The sequence below is a fragment of the Geotrypetes seraphini genome, chromosome 13 (genome assembly GCF_902459505.1).
Source record: "Geotrypetes seraphini chromosome 13, aGeoSer1.1, whole genome shotgun sequence".
NCBI lineage: Eukaryota > Metazoa > Chordata > Amphibia > Gymnophiona > Dermophiidae > Geotrypetes > Geotrypetes seraphini.
The window spans coordinates 38,975,220-38,988,772 of NC_047096.1; positions in this window are offsets into that span (position 1 = coordinate 38,975,220).

Genomic DNA, 13,553 nt, shown 5'->3' on the forward strand with positions numbered 1-13,553 from the left:
TTGGGGTGTATAGGGCAGTGCACATGTTTAAGTATCAATGCAGTGATTACAGGGGATATGGGCATGGGTCCTCCTCTCTATGGGTCCCTAACCCACCCCCAAGATGACTTAAGCCGCCTCTGTGCTGGACGACTAGGCTTTCCTATGCCAGGCAGCCAGGTGATAATGGTCTGGGGTAGTGTGTGGGGGGTCTGTATTATGTTTTTTCAGTGCTTATCTGGTGAGTTTAGGTGGGTTTTTGTGACTTAGACCATGTTCCATCCAAGTTCCATCGATCGTGGGCTGTATAACTTTCGGTTATACATGCTGTACGACTAAGTCTAAGCCGGCACACGTCCTGCTCAACTCACGCCCTCGACACTCCTTCCAAAACGCCCCGTTTAGCTTTGGTCATTCAGTGGCCCTATGAAGGCCTAGGTCATTTAGAAATACATCCAAAACCCGTTTTTAGTATCAGCACTGGGACGTATTTGAGCAATGTGCCGACTTAGGCCAGTTTTTGGATGTATTTCTCTTTCGATTATGAGCCCATAACATATAGAATACTGTAAGTTATAGAGTCAATATTTAGCCATCTGGCGATATTCCTGGATATTCAAAGCCAGGACCTGTGCATGCTTCGGCTTTGAATATCCAGTTATTTTTAAGCCAGTTAAAACATAGCCACTTAAGTTGATATGTATCACTTAAGTGGCCATAGGTTACCACAAAAAAATAGGACAGATTTTTATGTGATCCTATTTTTACGGTAAATCTGGTTGTTTATCTCCTTCAGTCCACCCCTATCTATTCAAATCTCTCTCTGGTAAAAATTGTTTCTTTCCGTCTGGTCAATGTCCACCACTCATGCTTTTTTATTTCTAATTTCTGTTTGTTCATGCCTTGCTAACTGATTGTCCATCTGCTTCAACCCACACCCCGTCGATTAATTCAACGCATAGCAGTTAAAGTCATTTACCAGCCTCCTGTGCTCAAAAAAAACATAGCATATGATGGCAGAAAAGGCCCAAACAGTCCATTTAGATTGCCTAATTGATTTCTCTATGTATCATCATACATTCCAGTTGATCTCTGATGTTTTCTTTCCCTTCTTTGGAACTAGTGATCCACTGTGTTTATTTCAAGCTTTCTAGAACTGTGTTACAATTTTGACATCTGCTGGAAAATTATTTCACTTGAACTGAAACAATATTTTTTAATCTTTTTTTAAAAAAATTATTAATTATAATTTTTTCACAAGTCACTTGTTTAAGGAAATACAGAGCCATAATCCATCATGAAAATATATCTAAGTACAGACTAAGAAGTAATAACAATCTTATGGAAATAACTCTTTCTTAGACCACAATCAGAAGGAAAGGAGGAATCAAAATTGCCGAGAGATAAGTTACAGGAAACTATTTAGAAAAAGGCTTAATACGTCAACCCACCCCCACCCCCCACCTCCCAGTTACTAATTAATTGAACCAGACATTCCATCTCTGATAAACCCCTTGAGGTCCAAAAAGGGCTGGCTGGATTGTTTGGGGCTGGCTGGTTGGCTGGTTGGCCTTGATCTGGCTGACTGGTTTGGGGATGGTGGGCCTGGGGCTGGATGGCTGGCTCAGGGCTGGCGGACCTGGGGCTGGAAGGCTGGCTGGTGTGGGGCTGGTGGGCTGGCTGGCTTGGGGTTGCCTACCATTAGACGTGCCCACCACTAGATGTGCCCTGTACCTGTCCCGGCCTACCACTAGACCACCAGAGGGGGGACAGAGTACAGGGAACATCATTTGGTTCAGAATTTTTTTTTTTGGTTTTTCCTCCTCTAGAGGTGGGTGCATCTTATGGTCAGGTGTGTCTTATGAAGCGAAAAATAAGTATTCTCCTTGTGGCCTTCAATAGAGTTTCCAGAGTTACCGCAGGGTGTTTAGCTGAGGTTCCCAAATCCTCACCCTCAGCAATCTTCCATCCCTCTGCTACAGCCTGCAGTGTAGTTTCACTCATTACCTTCTCCGGTGTCACTCACCCTTCCTATCCGGTGAAGGAATCATTACTCTGCCTGCTCGCTGGATAGAGCGATACAGAGATCATCGGCGGTGGCAATGATGTCTGGAACTCCAAAGACTCGGGTGCTCCCTCACTCCAAGTCTGCGAGGAAGTCTGCCGTCGTTGAGATGACTTAGGGTTGGCTGTTGTCCGCAATTCAAAAAAGTGTTGCAGTGTCGGCTGTACCGGTGAGGAGGTGAGAGGCAAAGATTGAAGCTGTCTCACTACTCCTTTTCTTTTAGTGTGGGGCATGTACATAAGTAGTCGCCTCCGCCGGGGCAGACCAGAGGTCCATCCAGCCCAGCGGTCCGCTCACGCGGCGGCCCATCAGGCATATTGCCTGGTCAGCGGTCCCTGTCTAATTTTATGCCTACCTCTACACTTATCTCTAAACCTTCCACTGCTCTTATCTGTACCCCTCAATCCCTTTGTCTTCCAGGAACCTATCCAGGTCATCTTTGAAACCCTGTACTGTGCTATTTCTTATCACGGCCTCCGGAAGGGTGTTCCATGTGTCCACCACCCTCTGTGTGAAAAAGAACTTCCTTGCGTTTGTTTTAAACCTGTCCCCCTTCAATTTCATCGAGTGTCCCCTTGTTCTTGTGGTTTCTTTCAAATTGAAAAATCTGTCTTTGTCAACCTTTTCGATGCCCCTCATGCTTCAAGAAAAAACGCAAACGGTGACTCAGAGCAGCGTCGCGAGATAAAAAATTTTTGATGAAAAAATTCAGCAATCAGACCACAGCCACTAGATGTCCGCTATCTTAATTCCGCCTCTACCTACAGATTTCAAGGTCTTATTGCTCCAAGAGAAAAAAAAGAAACTGAAAGAAAAACAGTTGTCAAGCAATAAATTTTCTCACCATAGTCCCCCAAAGTCCTCCCAAAGGAACGCCCCACTGGTTTGGCCTTTTTCACCTCCCTCCCCCGAGTGACGTCACTCAGAGAGCGTGGCTAAGATTGTCCAGGCCAGCAGTGCAGCAAGAGCTTCCCTCCAAAGTTCTCCCGAGGCAAGTACAGAGGAGCAATTAAAAGCAGGTAACAGAAACCTCTGTCCAATATTTTTTCATCTTACTGCTGAATTCTACCACCTTTTGACTCTCATTTCATTACTCCTTGTGCTTGGTTTGGTTCTTTTACATAATGTACTGAGGGTTGATTCATAGGTCATGGCAACTATTTTTTTTCTCTTTCGAAAATGCACCAACACTGGAAATCTAATATATACGTTTGAATGTTTGACATATACTTCATACGAAGGGGTGCTGAAAAGTTCTCAGCCCATCCAAGAAGAGAATGAGTTGGATATGGTTCAATCAATGATCTGAAACAATGTCAAAAACATAGAATTTAGTTTCTGCAAATTGGCACTTAACAAAGTGAGATAATACTCTTTTCAGCTATAGTGGTAAAATAACGCATGGAGGGCATAATAAAAAACGTCTAAGTCCCCTTTTGGCCCTCCTGCCCACGGCACCCCCCCTCCCCGCTCACCTCTCCCCCCCCCCCGCTGCTCCCCCCCCAACCCCCAAACAGACCCCCCTAATCCCCCCCAACTTACATTAACGTTGGCCAGCCAGATAGGTCCCAAGCCCGAATGGCGGGCCTAGGGCCTGATCTGAAACAATGTCAAAAACAAGAAAGATTTTTTATGAACATAAGAAAATATGAATTGCCGCTGCTGGGTCAGACCAGTGGTCCATAGTGCCCAGCAGTCCGATCACACGGTGGCCCCCAAGTCAAAGACCAGTGCTCTAAATGAGTCCAGCCTCACCTGCGTACGTTCCAGTTTAGCAGGAACTTGTCCAACTTTGTCTTGAATCTCTGGAGGGTGTTTTCCCTTATAACAGACTCCGGAAGAGCATTCCAGTTTTCTACCACTCTCTAGGTGAAGAAGAACTTCCTTATGATTGTATGGAATCTTTCCCCTTTCAACTTTAGAGAGTGCTCTCTCGTTCTCCCTACCTTGGAGAGGGTGAACAATCTGTCTTTATCTACTAAGTCTATTCCCTTCAGTATTTTGAATGTTTCGATCATGTCCCCTCTCAGTCTCCTCTTTTCAAGGGAGAAGAGGCCCAGTTTCTCCAATCTCTCACTGTACGGTAACTCCTCCAGCCCCTTAACTATTTTTGAGTAGTACCATGTCCTTCTTCATGTATGGCGACCAGTGCTGGTCGCAGTACTCTGGGTGAGGGCGCACCATGGCCCACTACAGCAGCATGATAGCCTTTTCTGATCTGTTCGTGATCCCCTTCTTTATCATTCCTAGCATTCTGTTCGCCCTTTTCGCCTGTGATGTCAGTTGAGTAGAGCCATACTACAATAGGCTCACTGTACTGAGGCTTTTTCTTTCCTTGTCTCAAACGCTGAGTGACTGTGCTCTACCTAGTGGAGTGTTTTTTTGTATCTGTACAGTGATTTTTCCTCCATTCCTCCTTTAGTTTATTAATTTGTTTGCATTTACTCTATTCTATTGCATGCACAGACTTCTACTTCTGCTTGTATTATTGATTCCCCCCCCCAAAAAAAAAAAAAAAAAAAAATCAACATCACATATTTGGCTGGGTATTGAAATAACCCCCAAACTAGACTAGTCTGTTCCTTATGACATGGAGTCAAGTGGTACCCTGGGTGAATGCATCGTAAGTTCCATCTAAGTGATGGCTGGTTTTCTTTCTTTTTGAACCCCTTCCAAACAGTAATCCAAACTAGAGCATTTAAGGGAAACCTTGTCCTGCTCCGTTATTCCATCATACATGTTTCCTATAACTAACTTATAAAAGTTATCCATTGAGTTTGGCCAGCTTTCTCCTAAGGAAGAAATAAAACAGAAAGCAAGCAATTGTGATAGTATGGAATTCTGCTTGGGAAGAGCTGGTGAAAATCTTAGTACCATTTATCATTGGCACCTGCCTAACTGGTGATCCCTCTTCTAGAAAACAGTGGCTCCTACATACGCAAATGGTAAAAAAAAAAATAAATAAATAACAGATTATGATGACCTAATTTCATCCCTGACTGATTACATTTTAAGGACCATTCCACCAGTGGAACAAAATCACTTCTCACCAGCCAAATTTAATGCTACAGGATTAAATCTATTAATCTGGTCGGTTCATAGACAAAATCGCACGAGACAACGGCGCGCCGACAACTGAGTGCAGACAACTGAGCGCAAGGTTGACGGCACGCCGAAGAAAAGCACTATTTTAAAGGGTTCCGACGGGGGGTGTTGGTGGGGAACCCCCCCTATTTTACTTAACAGACATTGCGCTGGCGTTGTGGGGAGGTTTGGGGGGTTGTAACCCCCCTCATTATACTTGAAACCAAACTTTTTGCCTGTTTTTTAGGGAAACAGTTCAGTTTTAAGTATAATGTGGGGGGTTATAACCCCCCAAACCCCCCACAACGCCAGCGCAATGTCTGTTAAGTAAAGTGGGGGGGTTCCCCCCCACGCCCCCCCCGTCGGAGCCCTTTAAAATAGTGCTTTTCTTCGGCGCGCCGTCAACCTTGCGCTCAGTTGTCGGCGCACCGTTGTCTCGCGCGATTTAGTCCCGTCACCTTCTGGCCCCTCTAAACACAAGCAGTCTGCCAAGAAAGTAAATTGGAAAGAAGATAATATGTGTGTATATGTGTGCGCACACACATACCTGCAGAGATTTGCATGGTACAGTGACACAAGGTCCAAGAAAACAGAGAAGCAACTGACCCATCTATTTTCTAGATTTTTGGCTGAATAAATTTCTTCATTGTTCTATCTGTAATTACAAGTTAATCTTTTGTAAACCGCTTAGATCCTCACAGTTATGCGGTCTATAAGTTGATTTTCATGTTATGTTATAAAACAGTACCGTAAATCATTGGTAAAAAAAGGCCAAATTTATTCATCACATAGAAGCTTTAAAACATATAGGGCTCCTTTTATTAAATGGCACTAGAGGTTTTTAGCGCTGTCTGGAGAGGTAAATGCTCTGACGCTCATAGAATCCCTATAAGTGTCAGAGCTTTACCTCACTGGCCCGTGCTAAAAACCTCTAACGCCATTTACTAAAACTCAGCAATAAGTACTTAAAGCCTGACACGGCCATGTTTCGCCTTTTCTAGGGCTGTGTCAGGGGATAAAAGAAAACTAAATGGTATAATCCAAACGTATCACCAATTGGTTAAATGCTTTTTTGTGTGTTCCATCTCCCCTGTTCTTCCATTGTACTACTGTTCTGTTTATATTCTTTCATATTGTCCACCCGATTCCATTATTATTTTATCATGGTATTATAGGCTGCTTAGATGGAACTTCATCAAGGGGCGCTAATCAGTTATCACATGTTAACCATGTTAGTGCATGCTGATGATTTGTGCATGCTAATAGGGCCGGATTAAAGGGTAGGCCCAGTAAGCACGGACCTAGGGCCCGAAATGGTCAGGTGGGCCCGCCGCCGGAACTACGCTCCCTATTCTGCCACTGCTGCTTTTTTTAACCAGCAGCAACGGCAGCAAACTTTTAAATTAAGTGTCGAAACCACGGCCCAGCTTGTGCTCCTTCGCGAGTCCCAACATGGCCTTCTACCTTCCTTTCTTCTGCGCCTCCCTCCGGCACTTGCTTTGTTTCTGGCCGGCTCCCTTGCTGCCTGTTCAAAGCCACGGGTGTCAACTCCTCACATGATCCGCAGCTGTGTCGGAAGCGTTCCCTCTGACGTCATGATCGCAAGAGGAGTCGATGCCTGTGGCTTTGAACAGGCAGCAAGGGAGCCGGCCAGAAATGAAGCACGAATCGGAGGGAGACGCAGAAGAAATGCTGCTGCTGCGGCACGTGGAGGGGGTATAAATGCTGCTGCTGCGCAGGGAAGGGGGGAAGAAATGCTGCATATGCTGCTGCTGCTGCACAGGGAAGGGGGAGGAGGAGAAATGCTGCTGCTGCACCCAATTGGGGAGAGAGAGGGAAGGTGGGAGAAGGAAACGGGAGAGGAACAAGAGATGCCAAGTCCATGGGAGTGAGGGAAAGAAAAGGAGATACCAGACCATGGAGGGGGAGGTAGAGATGCCAGGTCATGGGGAGAGAGAAGGAGACAGATGCCAGAACAGGGGAAAGGAAGAAAGAGTGAGGGAGAGAAAGGAAGGAGAGGAGATGCCAGATAAAGGAGGGGGAGGGAAGTTGGAAGGAGAGGAGAGAGATACCAGGGCATGGGGGAGGAAAGGAAATAGAGATGCCAGACCATGGGGTGGAGTGGGAAGGAAGGAAGGAAAGGAGAAGAGAGAGATTCCACAGCATAGGGAAGGAGTGCAGACAGAAAAATGGAGAGGGGGTGAAGCTGAAATGAATCATGTACAATGGAGAGAAGGGGCACAGGATAGACAGTTTGTGGAAGGAGCATAGAAAGAGGGAAGATACCATATGGAATGGGGAGAGGGCGGACAGTGGATGGAAGGGGCTGATGCTGCATGGAAGACAGGGAGAGGACAGATGCTGGCTAGAAAGAAGAGAGTGAAGACAAGATGATTAAAGCAGAAACGATAAAAGGAAGAAAAAAGATTTTTTTGTTGCTTTAGTATAAAATTGTATTGAACTTGTATTGATAAAACTTTTAAAACAGAAAATAAGGTAATCTTTTTATTGGACTAATTTAATACATTTTTTACTAACTTTTAGAGACCAAAACCTCTTTATCTGGTCAGGACAGTATATTGTAACAGCAATAAACTATATTGACCTGAAGTAGGTTATGGCCTCTGAAAGTTAATTGAAAAATGGATTAGTCCAGTAAAATGGTATATTCTTATTTTCAATTTTTGTTTGGTGATTGTTTGTCAGTTTCTTCAAATTTATATCTGCTATATTTATATTTTGCAGATTATTAGGGGGCTATGTGTCCTTGTTTCTATGGTATTTCACTGTATGCAGTTTGGCTTCTTTGCGGTTCAGTTTAACCTTTATTTACATATTTCTATTTTTAGTTTGTGATTACTTATTTCTTCTGTGTTCTGTGTGTATGAAAGACATGGTTTTCTGTTAGTGTTGTCTAGCCTTGTTTGGCGAAATGCATCGGGCATGGTTCTTGGGAGCACCTTGAATAAACCTGATTTGAATCTCCTTATTTTCTTTTGTTTCATGTTGGATTCTTTGGTGGACTGTTTGCCTTGTTGTTTTGTTACAAGCTAACATACATGGAGTGGAACATACTAGAGGAGTTACAGATTTGGTTGTTTGTCCATACAAATGGGTTACAGTTGGTTGACATAAAGTGAGGCAGTTGAGAGGCGTTCTAAACTTGGTTATTAATATAGACTTACCGTATACAGTATTTCAGATAGTATTGCTGCTTTACAATATATTTGAACACTTTTATATATGTATGGAAAGGGTTCAGAGTTAACGTCCTGGGTAAGTAGGTGGGAAGGGAAGGAAGGATTGTTCAGAAATGTTTCGGGGTTGCATAGAAGAAAAACTATGCACTGGTATGCTAATCTTTGTTTTGAATTAAAAAAAGAAAGAAATACAAGTGGAAATAAAGAAGTAAATAAGAAAACAGATAAATGGGATGGGGCATGGGTGCTGCTTGGGCGGGGCAGAGCCAGGGAGGCCCAGTGTACTTGTGTGCCTAGGGGCCCTCGGAGAATTAATCCTGCCCTGCATGCTAAACACTACGATGCCCATTATATTCCTATGGGTGTCATAGGGTACCTTTTACTAAGCTGTGATAGTGTTTCTAGTGCACGCAGAATTTTAGCGTGCGCTAAACCTGTGCTACACAGCTAGAACTAATGCCAGCTCAATGCTGGCGTTAGTGTCTAGCACGTGTGGCAATTTAGCGAGCGCTAAGCGAGCGCTAATACCGCTAGCGCAGCTTTGTAAAAGAAGCCCTTAGTATCTAGCATTTGCTATTCGTTAGTGTGCACTAAATCGGTTAGAACTCCTGAATGAATTCCCCCCCTTAGAATTTATTATGAACCTTGAACCTCTGTAGATGAATATTATGAATTTGCTTATATGGAGGTAGCTACACTTCCCCCTCCGTATTCGCGATGGTTAGAGGCAGAGCCGGCTCAGGAATATTAAAAAACCGCAAATAATAATCGGGCCAGTTCTGCCCCTAACCTCCGCTTCCCCCAGCTATTTTAAGCCCTGAAAGCCCCCCCCCCCCTTAAGCCTTACCTGGTGGTCTAGCAGGTTTTTAGGCAGGAGCAATCTTCCCACGCTCCTGCCCCATACAGATCGCTCACAGGAAATGGCTCCCTTGAGCTCCCGTAGTCTCTCGAGCCATTTCCTGTGAGCAATCTGCACGGAGCAGGAGCGTGGGAAGATTGCTCCTGCCCCAAAAACCTGCTAGACCACCAGGTAAGGCTTAAGGGGGGAGGGGGCTTACAGGGCTTAAAATAGCCTGAAAAATGAAAATGCATTTTTTTTGGTTTAAAACAGCGAATAAGCAAATCCGTAGATACGGAATTCGCAAATACGGAGGGGGAAGTGTCGTTTTCTTATTTGAAGATATCCTAAGTAGTACAGTAAGAAGCACTGAGCTGGAAACCATGAATATACCGAATCACACGTGTGGTCCATGTCTCAGCCAGATTACAAAGGGATGTTTTCCATTTTGTGCCAGTCACTGTTGTCCCTCAGATGTCACCTGTCTCTTCCTATTATAAATCCATTCTGGAGAATGAAGATTCCCCTCCCCCCCCCATTAATACAATAAGGACCTAAACGTCAAAACTGGAACTGCTGTTTAAGGCAGCCAAGAATGATCGGTCTTAAATCTGAAAGCAGATGAGGAAAGGAGGATGGTGGCGGGGAGGGTGCAGGAGTCTCATTTTCCCCAGGTGAAGCCTGAAGAGCAGTATTTGTGGAGACCTTCCTCCCCCTTTTCAAATGGCCCTCTCCCCTCCCACCCTCTGCTTGTAATTCAGCTCATAATGCACAGGCACTTTGGCTTTGCCAAAGAGGCACAAAGGAGCTGTGTTAGTGGAGGGGGGGACCTCAATGCAATACAGATGGGGGTTGGGGGGAACAAGACAGCAGATTTATGAAGGGGAGATAGTGGAGTGTTTCTGCTTTTTGTACTACCAGCTGAAATAACATCTCAGAATCAACAGTGAGCTGTTTGTAAAGATGCAGAGAGCACTTAGATCCTCACAGGATGCTCGACGTTCCTCTGTGGAGAATTCAGGGCTTTTCCCCTTAGTTTTCAGCACTTGTCTTGGTAGCAGTTATGTTCTAAATATGTAGCAGTGCTGGTTTCAAAGCTATCTATGATGTTGTAGTGTGCCTGAAATGTTCCTCCCTCCCTTTTCCTTCCAATTTTTGGTGGCCTTGTTTCACTTTATGGAGTTCGTTAATAGAAACACTTTGGCAGAATACCTTAATAACGCATCTTCCAAATACAAGATTAATTTAATCATTTCGTCATAGCAGCTTATTAATTGAATCAGGCTGTCATTAAAGGCCTCTTTTACAAAGCTGTTAAATGTGGGCCACTGCGGTAACTGCCCCGAAGACCATAGGGATTTAAAGGGCTTCGGGGCTGTTGCCATGTGGTAAAATAGGGGGGAGGGGTTAAATCTCCACAGTTAGCCAGGCTTCCCCTTCCCCCAATATATGGAGATAGATAGATATACACACTGTATTGTTTTTCCATAAAATAGGCATTGGTACTTGCAAATTGGGTCTTTCATAAGGGAGGGGATGAACATCCAGGGCTCTGCCCCCCCCCCAAATAACCACACCCTCTGCATCTACGCATGCTACCTATGAAAAAAGCACCATTTCAATCACAGACAAATGGGGAAAGGCTAAACTGGCTAGGGCTCCATGGTGTACAATGGGTAAAAGTGAATCGATTTACTTTACTCTTTCAAAAAGTACAAAGACTTGGGGACACTCAATAAAGTTACACGGTAATACTTTTTTAAAAAATAGGAAGAACATTTTTTCACTCAACGAATAGTTAAGCTCTGGAACTCATTGCCAGAGGATGTGGTTACAGTGATTAGCAGATCTAGGTTTAAAAAAGGTTTGAACATGTGCCTGGAGGAAAAGTCCTTAGTCTGCTATTGAGGTAGGCATGGGAGAAGCCACTGCTTGCTCTGGTATCAGTAGCATGAAATCTTGCTGCTCTTTGGGTTTATGTTGTACTTGTGATCTGGATTGACCACTGTTGGAAACAGGATACTGGGCTTGATGGACCAGTGGTCTGACACAGTATGGGTACTCATATATTTAGAGTTTACAATCTATTCAAAACAGATAAAGTTTCAAGTTTCAAGTTTTTATTAATATTTAATGAATCACTTATTCAGTTTGCTAAGCGATGTACAACTTCATAAGAAACAAAAAACCGAAGACTAACAAAGTAATTTCTGATTTACAAATCTGAAACAAAAATGAGTCGGGTGGGTAGGAGGGAAAAGTTACAATTCTTTATTAAAGAGAAAAAAACAAAAAGGGGAAAAACTAAAGGGAGGGTAAAAAATTTTCGGGACTTAAAGCAACTGGTTATAGGTCGGAAGAAGAAAGATTAAAAGCTTCATTAAAAAGATAAGTTTTTAGGAGTTTTTTAAATGAGGTAAGAACTTTTTCTTCTCTAATGTACAGTGGTAATGAGTTCCATAGTTGTGGGGCCATAACTGAAAACATATCTTGTCTTCTGGTGCCTATAATTTTTAGAGAAGGAACGGTTAGGAGGTTTTGTGATGTCAAACGTAGAGACCGAGAGGTGTTATAAAGTATTAACATTCTGGTGATAAATTAAGGTTCGTTAAAAATTAAAGATTTATAAACTAAAAATAAGATTTTGAAGGTAATGCGGTGGCTGATGGGGAGCCAATGAGAGTCTATCATTAAGGGCGTGACATGATCGAATTTTTTGGTATTATAGATAAGTTAAACAGGATAAATAGATTAGAGAGAGAGAGAGTTCTATTTATTATGGGAGTGAATAAAATATGGGTATTGAACAGGTAAATAAGATGTGAATAATGGGGTAAGAATTAAAAGCAGCTTAAAAAGGTGGGTGTTTAACCTGGATTGAACAGGGCCAGAGGCAGACAATTATGTACTGACTCAGGAGGTCTCTTTCAGGCATATATCACAGCAAGAGGAAAATAAGTTTTATTTATTTATTAAATTTATAAACAGCTTAAATCTAAGCGATGTACATATCAAACATACATAATTATTAAAACAAACAACAAAATTACAAATAGTTACAGAAATACAGGAGTATTTATATCAGTGGTAACGTTTTGATAAAATATCACAAATTTAAGTTGGCAGTGGAGGAGAAAGGTCCAGACAAGAGTGACTTACCAGATGAGCAGAGTTTCCTGGGAGGAGTGTAGGGAGATATAAGAGAGGAGAAATACTGAGAGCTGCAGAAGAAATGCACTTGGAAATCAGTAAAGGACATGAGTAGCAACACTGGCAGAAGATAAGTTTACCACAGAATTCTGAATGTAGTATTGAAGGAGAGAGAGATGGTTCAGTGAGAGACCTGTGAGAAGAGGGTCTCAGTTTAATTGGAAGGCAATAAGAATGCAGATGAGGCTTTTAGTAGTGTGTTCAGAAAAGAAGGGACACATTTTGGTGATGTTATAGAGAAAGAAATGACTAATTCTAGCAGTCTGTTGGATGTGTGTCATAAAAGGTATCAAAGCTATCCTCAAGCTGAGCAGATAAGGAGGATTGCAGAAATAGAGAATAGCAAAAAAGGAGAGATGGGTGTAAGGAGAAAGATAAGAAGTCAGTCTTTGCCATGAATGTTAATAACTACTCCATAAGAACAGCCTTACTGCGTCAGACCAATGGTCCATCAAGTCCAGTATCCTATATTCACAAAGGCCAATCCAAATCACAATTACCTGGCAAGAGTCCAAATAGTAGCAGCAAGCCAGAGCTGAGATAGTGGTGTCATAATGCCTCATTCCACCAATGCCTAAGAGCCAAACTCATCAGTGATGTCACAATTGCTTGATTGTCCTATACTTGGCTTACATAAGAATAGCCTTACTGGGTCAGAACAATAGTCTATCAAGCCCAGTAGCCCATTCTCATGGTGGCCAATCCAGGTCACTAGTACCTGGCTAAAGCCCATGATGTATGTGTAATAAATCATCCCTGTATATGGCATCTCAGTATACTGGCAGTAGTGATAACCCTGGTTATATTCAAAAGTAATATATGCTCTGTAATACATTAGATAGCACATGTATTGGGATGGAATGAAAACCCACTGGTGACACCTGAGAAGCATAATCCACACAGACACTGGGAGTTATTTTAGAAATCCTATTTGTAATTTCCATGTCGAAATTATGCCATTAACATGTACATATTGTGACAGAGAGAGTCCTGTCAGGCTGTAAGAAACCCTGCAATGCTCTAAAACTATCCCTAAATCTGCCCCTAGGAGCAGATAGGTTAGGGAAACTGCCCTGCAGAATTTATCACCAGTGAAAGGCAACCCAAAAGTGGCCCGATTATACTTGCCTAGTTCTAGTGTACGGAATACTAAAGGCAAAGAACTAAAGGTACCAGC